This window comes from Ranitomeya imitator, chromosome 4, assembly GCF_032444005.1.
Source record: "Ranitomeya imitator isolate aRanImi1 chromosome 4, aRanImi1.pri, whole genome shotgun sequence".
Taxonomy (NCBI): domain Eukaryota; kingdom Metazoa; phylum Chordata; class Amphibia; order Anura; family Dendrobatidae; genus Ranitomeya; species Ranitomeya imitator.
In genome coordinates this window covers 148781027-148791613 of record NC_091285.1, presented here as the reverse complement: position 1 = coordinate 148791613, position 10587 = coordinate 148781027, and positions in this window count along the sequence as shown.

Sequence of the window (10587 nt, the reverse complement as noted above, 5' to 3'; positions counted from 1 at the left end):
AATGGTAAATTTAGTTCAACATTTTTTGCGTTTATTTATAAAAAATATAAAAAAATTGAGAAAAATGTTAAAAAATTAGCAATTTTCTGAATTTGAATGATTATCCCTTTAATTCAGATAGTCATACAACAGCAAACCATTAATAAATAACATTTCCCACATGTCTGCTTTACATCAGCACCATTTGTAAAATGTTATTTTATTTTGTTAGCATTTTAGGAGGTTTAAAAATGTAGCAGCAATTTTTCATTTTTTCAAAGAAATTTACCACATTTATTTTTTTAGGGACTTATCCATGTTTGAAGTGACTTTAGGGGTCCCATATATTGGGAAACCCCCAAACGTGATACCATTTTAAAAACAGCACCCCCTGACATATTGAAAACTGCTGTCAGGTAGTTTATTAACCCTTCAGGTGCTTTACAGGAATTAATGCAAAGTGGCATGACAGAAATGAAAATGTGTATTTTTACCACCTAAATGTTGCTAACTTCTAAACAGATTACTACAGCCGTCAGACTCTAAGGCCGCTATTTGGTCATGAATTGCCATCGCAAACATCAGGACAACAAAATCATGATCTGAGGGCATCAATTGGGATAAAGAGGAAGCCCCCACACTCTGTTAACCCTTTATAATGATGTAATCACTATTGACAGCAGCATCTAAGGGGTTAAACAGATTTAGAAGGTGCAAATACTGATCGTGGCTGATACAGCAAGTTGTCAGCTATAGAGGACAGCCGACAGATGCTGGATTGTCATCTGTATGGGGAGGCTATTCTCTTATATCTCAGGTCAGTTAAAAGACGTATTGGCGGTCATTAAGGGGTTAAGGGTATGTTCACACGTTCAGGATTTCCATCCTTTTTTTTTCCTGACTGTTTTTTAAAAAACTGCAGCTCTTGGCAGAAAACGCAGGTCCTTTTTTTGGTCCTTTTTTGGTCCGTTTTTGATGCGTTTTTTGATGCGTTTTTTGATGCGTTTTTTTGATGCAGTTTTCTAGCCAGAGTCTGTGTGTTTTCTAGGAATTTTTTTAGGGTTAAAATGGCTGAAAATACCCTAACCCTAACCCTACCCCTAACCCTAACCCTACCCCTAACCCTACCCCTAACCCTAACCCTACCCCTAACCCTACCCCTAACCCTACCCCTACCCCTATTCTAACCTTAGTGAAAAAAAAAAAAAAAAAATTCTTTATTTTTTTTATTGTCCCTACCTATGGGGGTGACAAAGGGGGGGGGGTGTCATTTACTATTTTTTTATTTTGATCACTGAGATAGGTTATATCTCAGTGATCAAAATGCACTTTGGAACGAATCTGCCGGCCGGCAGATTCGGCGGGCGCACTGCGCATGCGCCCGCCATTTTGCAAGATGGCGGCGCCCAGGGAGAAGACGGCCGGACGGACACCGGGACGCCGGGTGAGTATAAGGGGGGGAGATTAGGGCACGGGGGGGGGCATCGGAGCACTGGGGGGGGCATCGGAGCACTGGGGGGGGGCATCGGAGCACGGGGGGGCGGGATCGGAGCACGGGGGGGCAGCCACACTCCGCCCACGCACTTCCGCCCGCTCCCCGCACTTCCTGCTGCAGCGGTTCTGCACATCAAATCGCAGTAAAACCCGCAGATATATTTTTGATCTGCGGGTTTTACTGCGGTTTGGACCTCACAATGGAGGTCTATGGGTGCAGAACCGCTGCGGCTCCGGAAAAAGAATTGACATGCTCCTTCTTTTTTCCGGGAGCTATTCAGCGCGTCTTTTTTTTAACAATTTCCGGACCATGTGCACAGTGTGTCCTGTTTTCCATAGGGTACAGTGTACTGTACCCTGCATGGAAAACAGCTGCGGAACCGCAGCGGCAAAACCGCCGCGGTTCCGCGGTAAAAAACGCACTGTGTGAACATGGCCTAAAAGACTGCTGGATCATGAACGGTGAATGATTCACAAACTGCATTGTAAATAGTTTGCACCTTCTTAGGGTATGTTCACACGTTCAGGATTTCCATCCTTTTTTTTTCCTGACTGTTTTTTAAAAAACTGCAGCTCTTGGCAGAAAACGCAGGTCCTTTTTTTGGTCCTTTTTTGGTCCGTTTTTGATGCGTTTTTTGATGCGTTTTTTGATGCGTTTTTATGATGCAGTTTTCTAGCCAGAGTCTGTGTGTTTTCTAGGAATTTTTTTAGGGTTAAAATGGCTGAAAATACCCTAACCCTACCCCTAACCCTAACCCTACCCCTAACCCTACCCCTAACCCTAACCCTACCCCTAACCCTAACCCTACCCCTAACCCTACCCCTAACCCTAACCCTACCCCTAACCCTACCCCTAACCCTAACCCTACCCCTAACCCTAACCCTACCCCTAACCCTACCCCTAACCCTACCCCTAACCCTAACCCTACCCCTAACCCTACCCCTAACCCTAACCCTAACCCTAACCCTACCCCTAACCCTACCCCTAACCCTAACCCTACCCCTAACCCTAACCCTACCCCTAACCCTACCCCTAACCCTACCCCTACCCCTATTCTAACCTTAGTGAAAAAAAAAAAAAAATTCTTTATTTTTTTTATTGTCCCTACCTATGGGGGTGACAAAGGGGGGGGGGTGTCATTTACTATTTTTTTATTTTGATCACTGAGATAGGTTATATCTCAGTGATCAAAATGCACTTTGGAACGAATCTGCCAGCCGGCAGATTCGGCGGGCGCACTGCGCATGCGCCCGCCATTTTGCAAGATGGCGGCGCCCAGGGAGAAGACGGCCGGACGGACACCGGGACGCCGGGTGAGTATAAGGGGGGGAGATTAGGGCACGGGGGGGGCATCAGAGCACTGGGGGGGGCATCGGAGCACTGGGGGGGGCATCGGAGCACGGGGGGGCGGGATCGGAACACGGGGGGGGCAGCCACACTCCGCCCACGCACTTCCGCCCGCTCCCCGCACTTCCTGCTGCAGCGGTTCTGCACATCAAACCGCAGTAAAACCCGCAGATATATTTTTGATCTGCGGGTTTTACTGCGGTTTGGACCTCACAATGGAGGTCTATGGGTGCAGAACCGCTGCGGCTCCGGAAAAAGAATTGACATGCTCCTTCTTTTTTCCGGGAGCTATTCAGCGCGTCTTTTTTTTTACAATTTCCGGACCATGTGCACAGTGTGTCCTGTTTTCCATAGGGTACAGTGTACTGTACCCTGCATGGAAAACAGCTGCGGAACCGCAGCGGCAAAACCGCCGCGGTTCCGCGGTAAAAAACGCACTGTGTGAACATGGCCTTAAAGGTGCCCTCTATTGGTTTTACAAAAGGAGGAAGACTTTGCGAAGAGACTGTTTTGAATACAGCACGTAAGGTCTTGCTTTCTAACGGACTTGCAGACAGAGAGAATCTGCACTACCTCAAAGAGACTTGGTTCCTTCTTAAAGGGAATGTTCACATGTTGCACTTAAGTATGATGTTGCCTTAGGAAAGTTAAAGAATTGTAATAATGTTGAGATTTAGAAACTGTTGATAATGTTGCTAGAGATTGAGGACAGGAAAAGTTGAAAGTGAACCCATAGGGGTTAGAGAGTCCTCCTGAGAACCATAGGAAGATGGTTAGTACGTTAACAGAAGAACAGATGACAGTAGACCCAGACAAGGAGCTGGGCGACCCTGCATTTGTAGAGTCAGAAAAAATAAAGAAAAAGTTGAGTTTGTTTTATAGTAAACCTTTAGTGGGTTCAGCCTATACGCCCTTAAAGGAAAAGTTAAATTATCGTTCAAGCATTTGCACTTAGTAGAATACCCGGCTGGGTAATAGGAATTATTTATAGTCTGTAGAATAGAGTGTTATTTAAAATATTTATACTTGTTTTGTTTGCAACGTTCAAGTGTTCTCACCTCCCATAAAGGGAAGCTTTGTTATAATTCCTTGTTTCAAGCATTCCAAGATTTTGTATGTCTTTTGCTAACATGTATTGTTGTTCTTCTTCCCAGTCCAGGAGTACTGGATTTAACCGGGAGGAGTGCAGCGCCCCAGAGACCTGGTCGTTGCAGTAGTATCGCTCTGCCACTAAGGGGAGTGATGGTACGTCTGATGGCACTAAAGGAGTTCATCTGACCAGGTATCACCAGCACACATTACACTTCACACTCCGGCCTCTAGGGGGAGCAAAAGGTTTTATTTACTAGGCCACTCCTCACACTGGTCAAACTAGGGGTTGGATAGGAAGTTAGTCAGAATCTGACTGGGTTTTGTCCAGGCAACATCCCGTGGCAGGGGGTGTTGCGGGGAAGATTCAGGGGGGTCCCTGTCAGGCGTGGGAACCTGGCAGGTACCTAGCGACCAGAACTGAACGTTAGGGAACCGTGCCTGCACCACCCGCGGCGGTATCCTAAGAAAGAGACACGAAGCAAAGGATATTGTGGACAGTGAGAAATAAGTTCAAGCACAAAGGAGAGCCAGTAGGAGTCGTGCCCGGAGAACGGCAACATCCTACTGAGGCGCGTAGCCGGTGGCCGGAACACCGAGGAAGTAACTGACTCTATGCCTTACTTCAAACTCCGCAGGACAGTTAATTATAGGTTGGCTGTCTACCTTACATCACCTAAGCAGACATAGGGGGCAAAGCATGGAGAGGGGCGTCTCTAGGCTCCCGGAAGAACTCTGAGCCTTCCCGTCAAACGGGTGCGTCCTAGCCATAACATACCTGGGGCACGGAGAACTAGAAAGAACTGGAACGAATTAGAAAGAACGAGAATAGAAGTTGTGAGGACTATCCCAAATGCTCAGCAGGGAAGCACTACAACACACAGGCGCTAGTGGTAGGCAACGATTTCCACCTGCAAAGGGAACTCTGGATGTGCCTTCGGACCGACCGGTCTCAGACAGCCCTGTTAACCGTGCTCTGGATTGCGGATCCTGAAGTCTTCAGTAAAGAGGTAAAGAGATTGCAACCTTGTGTCCTCGTTATTGACTGCACCTCACACCATCACCATCTGCACTACTGGGAAGCCCTGGGGACATACTTCACCTGTGGGAAGGTATACCATCTAGCTGCCATCACATCACCCCAGTGGACCCCAAGCAGCGTTGGTCGCCCTGACCGAATACCACAGGTGGCGTCACGAAACCTTGACAAACTACCATCAACCCTTTTATTGGACGCCCGTTACCAGGGTCACAGACTGGGTCCAGCCACCGTAACAACCCCAGAACTGAGACAGAGAGGACCGGTACCGAGTAACCTGTGGCCCTGTGTCTGGGGGCGCTCCAACTTGGCGTCACAAACAAGATCGTACTTAAGCCTGAAGAATCAGGTCATGTGTGCCTTGGAACTGTGATTGAAACGTGTTTGAACTGTGATTTATTGCAAAGACTGTGTATTGCTATCTGCCGCAAGATTCCCGCCACAACTGCCGCCATTGTAGCGCCACGAGCTGCGCAGGAGAAGAAGGGCGTGGAAGTGGGCGTGAGCAAGCTGAAGAGCGCGAAAGATAATGGCCGCCCAGTCCAAGTATTGCTGTATCCTGAGGGCATGTCCGTCAGCCACTAAGGTCCGCCTTCTCATCCTCTATGAAAGGTGGAGACCGTGGAGACGGGGCCGCCCCCGAAAAAGAACCCGGGTAGAAGTGTTGTGAATTCTTTGGCAGAGTTCACTCCTGTGGTCACAAGTGGTACTTCGGCTGATTCTCTCTGGGATCTTCCGTTTGTGGAGGAAAGTGGTACTGCAGCTTCTGAGTTTTCTCCCTCAGGTGATCTGGTGAGCTCGTTAGCTTCTTCTCTACTTAACTCCACCTGATGCTTTGATTCATGCTTCCTGTCAATGTTCCAGTGTTGGACTGGTTTTTTCCCTGGATCATTCCTGTGGCCTGCTGCTCTGCAAAGCTAAGTTTTGCTTTTGTTATTTTGTTGCTATTTTTCTGTCCAGCTTGCTTTATTGGTTTTTTCTCGCCTGCTGGAAGCTCTGAGACGCAGAGGGATGACCTCCGTACCGTTAGTCGGTGCGGAGGGTCTTTTTGTCCCCTCTGCGTGGTTATTTATAGGTTTTTGTGCTGACCGCAAAGTTATCTTCCCTATCCTCGTTCTATTCAGCTAGTCGGGCCTCACTTTGCTAAATCTGTTTCATCTCTATGTTTGTGTTTTCATCTTACTCACAGTCATTATATGTGGGGGGCTGCCTTTTCCTTTGGGGAATTTCTCTGAGGCAAGGTAGGCTTATTTTTCTATCTTCAGGAATAGCTAGTTTCTCAGGCTGTGACAAGGCGCCTAGGTTCTGGTCAGGAGCGCTCCACGGCTACCTTTAGTGTGGTTTGATAGGATCAGGGATTGCGGTCTGCAGAGTTCCCACATCTCAGAGCTCGTTCTTAAATTTTGGGTGTTTGTCAGATCACTGTATGTGTTCTGACCGCTATGTCCATTGTGTTACTGAATTGGTTAACATAACAGTACAGGAAGCCAAAGTGCTAATGATTCTCAATAGAGGGAAAAAAGAAGTTCTGAGACCATTTTTTTTTTCTTTGCACTGTGTTTTGTCTTTTTTTTCCCCTAGACATTTGGGTGGTTCAGGACACAGGTGTGGACATGGAGATTCAGGGTCTGTGCTCTTCAATGGATAATCTCATTATAAATGTGCAAAAGATTCAAGATTTGGTGGTTCAGAAGCCTATTTTTGAACCAAGAATTCCTATTCCTGATTTGTTTTATGGTGATAGAGTCAAGTTTGTGAATTTCAAAAATAATTGCAAACTGTTTTTGGCCTTGAAACCTCACTCCTCTGGTGACCCAGCTCAACAAGTGAGAATTATTATTTCTTTTTTGCGTGGCGACCCTCAGGATTGGGCATTTTCTCTTGCGCCAGGAGATCCTGCATTAAGTAATATTGATACGTTTTTCCTGGCGCTCGGATTGCTGTACGTTGAGCCTAATTCAGTGGATCAGGCAGAGAAAAATTTGCTGGCTTTGTGTCAGGGTCAGGATGAGATAGAGGTATACTGTCAAAAATTTAGAAAGTGGTCTGTACTCACTCAATGGAATGAAGCTGCGCTCGCAGTGATTTTCAGAAAGGGTCTCTCTGAAGCCCTTAAAGATGTCATGGTGGGATTTCCTATGCCTGATGGTCTGAATGAATCTATGTCTTTGGCCATTCAGATCGGTCGACGCTTGCGTGAGCGTAAATCTGTGCACCATTTGGCGGTATTACCTGAGCTTAAACCTGAGCCTATGCAGTGCGATAGGACTTTGTCCAGAGTTGAACGGCATGAACACAGACGTCTGAATGGTCTGTGTTTCTACTGTGGTGATTCCACTCATGCCATCTCTGATTGTCCTAAGCGCTCTAAGCGGTTCGCTAGGTCTGCCACCATTGGTACGGTACAGTCAAAATTTCTTCTGTCCGTTACCTTGATCTGCTCTTTGTCATCGTATTCTGTCATAGCATTTGTGGATTCAGGCGCTGCCCTGAATTTGATGGACTTAGAGTATGCTAAGCGTTGTGGGTTTTTCTTGGAGCCCTTGCAGTGTCCTATTCCATTGAGAGGAATTGATGCTACACCTTTGGCCAAGAATAAGCCTCAGTACTGGACCCAGCTGACCATGTGCATGGCTCCTGCACATCGGGAGGATATTCGCTTTCTGGTGTTGCATAATCTGCATGATGTGGTCGTTTTGGGGTTGCCATGGCTACAAGTCCATAATCCAGTATTAGATTGGAAATCCATGTCGGTTTCCAGCTGGGGTTGTCAGGGGGTACATGGTGATGTTCCATTTCTGTCAATTTCGTCATCCACCCCTTCTGAGGTCCCAGAGTTCTTGTCTGATTACCGGGATATATTTGATGAGCCCAAGTCCAATACCCTACCTCCGCATAGGGATTGTGATTGTGCTATCAATTTGATTCCTGGTAGTAAATTCCCAAAAGGTCGATTGTTTAATTTGTCCGTGCCTGAGCACACCGCTATGCGCAGTTATGTGAAGGAATCCCTGGAGAAGGGGCATATTCGCCCCATCATCGTCGCCATTAGGAGCAGGGTTCTTTTTTGTAGCCAAGAAGGATGGTTCGCTGAGACCTTGTATAGATTACCGCCTTCTAAATAAGATCACGGTTAAATTTCAGTACCCCTTGCCATTGTTATCTGATCTGTTTGCTCGGATTAAGGGGGCTAGTTGGTTCACAAAGATAGATCTTCGTGGTGCGTATAATCTGGTGCGAATTAAGCAGGGCGATGAATGGAAAACTGCATTTAATACGCCCGAGGGTCATTTTGAGTATCTCGTGATGTCGTTCGGACTTGCCAATGCTCCATCGGTGTTTCAGTCCTTTATGCATGACATCTTCCGAGAGTACCTGGATAAATTCCTGATTGTGTACTTGGATGACATTTTGATCTTCTCGGATGATTGGGAGTCTCATGTGACGCAGGTCAGAACGGTTTTTCAGGTCCTGCGTGCTAATTCTTTGTTTGTGAAGGGATCAAAGTGTCTATTTGGTGTGCAGAAGGTTTCATTTTTGGGGTTCATCTTTTCCCCTTCTACTATCGAGATGGATCCTGTTAAGGTCCAAGCCATCCATGATTGGACTCAGCCGACATCTCTGAAAAGTCTGCAAAAGTTCCTGGGCTTTGCTAATTTTTATCGTCGCTTCATCTGCAATTTTTCTAGTATTGCTAAACCATTGAACGATTTGACCAAGAAGGGTGCTGATGTGGTCAATTGGTCTTCTGCTGCTGTGGAGGCTTTTCAAGAGTTGAAGCGTCGTTTTTCTTCTGCCCCTGTGTTGTGTCAACCAGATGTTTCTCTTCCGTTCCAGGTCGAGATTGATGCTTCTGAGATTGGAGCAGGGGCTGTTTTGTCACAGAGAGGTTCAGGTTGCTCAGTGATGAAACCATGCGCTTTCTTTTCCAGGAAGTTTTCGCCTGCTGAGCGAAATTATGATGTGGGCAACCGAGAGTTGCGGGTCATGAAGTGGGCATTCGAGGAGTGGCGTCATTGGCTTGAAGGAGCTAAGCATCACGTGGTGGTATTGACTGATCATAAGAACTTGACTTATCTCGAGTCTGCCAAGCACTTGAATCCTAGACAAGCTCGTTGGTCGTTGTTTTTTGCCCGTTTTGACTTTGTGATTTCGTACCTTCCGGGCTCTAAAAATGTGAAGGCGGATGCTCTGTCTAGGAGTTTTGTACCCGACTCTCCGGGCTTATCTGAGCCGGCGGGTATCCTCAAGGAAGGAGTAATTGTGTCTGCCATCTCCCTGATTTGCGGCGGGTGCTGCAAAAATTTCAGGCTAATAAACCTGATCGTTGCCCAGCGGAGAAACTGTTTGTCCCTGATAGGTGGACGAATAGAGTTATCTCTGAACTTCATTGTTCGGTGTTGGCTGGTCATCCTGGAATCTTTGGTACCAGAGAGTTAGTGGCTAGATCCTTTTGGTGGCCCTCTCTGTCGCGGGATGTGCGTACTTTTGTGCAGTCCTGTGGGATTTGTGCTCGGGCTAAGCCCTGCTGTTCTCATGCCAGTGGGTTGCTTTTGCCCTTGCCGGTCCCGAAGAGGCCTTGGACACATATCTCTATGGATTTTATTTCTGACCTTCCCGTTTCTCAAAAGATGTCAGTCATTTGGGTGGTCTGTGATCGCTTTTCTAAGATGGTCCATCTGGTACCCTTGTCTAAATTGCCTTCCTCCTCTGATTTGGTGCCTTTGTTCTTCCAGCATGTGGTTCGTTTGCATGGCATTCCAGAGAATATTGTTTCTGACAGAGGTTCCCAGTTTGTTTCGAGGTTTTGGCGAGCCTTTTGTGGTAGGATGGGCATTGACTTGTCTTTTTCCTCGGCTTTCCATCCTCAGACTAATGGCCAGACCGAGCGAACCAATCAGACCTTGGAAACATATCTGAGGTGCTTTGTTTCTGCTGATCAGGATGACTGGGTGTCCTTTTTGCCTTTGGCTGAGTTCGCCCTTAATAATCGGGCCAGCTCGGCTACCTTGGTTTCACCGTTTTTCTGCAATTCTGGGTTCCATCCTCGTTTCTCTTCTGGACAGGTTGAGTCTTCGGACTGTCCTGGTGTGGATACTGTGGTGGACAGGTTGCAGCAGATTTGGACTCAGGTAGTGGACAATTTGACCTTGTCCCAGGAGAAGGCTCAACGTTTCGCTAATCGCAGACGCCGTGTGGGTCCCCGACTTCGTGTTGGGGATCTGGTTTGGTTATCTTCTCGTCATATTCCTATGAAGGTTTCCTCTCCTAAGTTTAAACCTGGTTTTATTGGTCCGTATAGGATTTCTGAGGTTCTTAATCCTGTGTCTTTTCGTCTGACCCTTCCAGATTCTTTTTCCATACATAACGTATTCCATAGGTCATTGTTGCGGAGATACGTGGCACCTATGGTTCCATCTGTTGAGCCTCCTGCCCCGGTTTTGGTGGAGGGGGAATTGGAGTATATTGTGGAGAAGATTTTGGATTCTCGTGTTTCAAGACGGAAACTCCAGTATCTGGTTAAATGGAAGGGTTATGCTCAGGAAGATAATTCCTGGGTTTTTGCCTCTGATGTCCATGCTCCCGATCTTGTTCGTGCCTTTCATGTGGCTCATCCTGGTCGGCCTGGGGGCTCTGG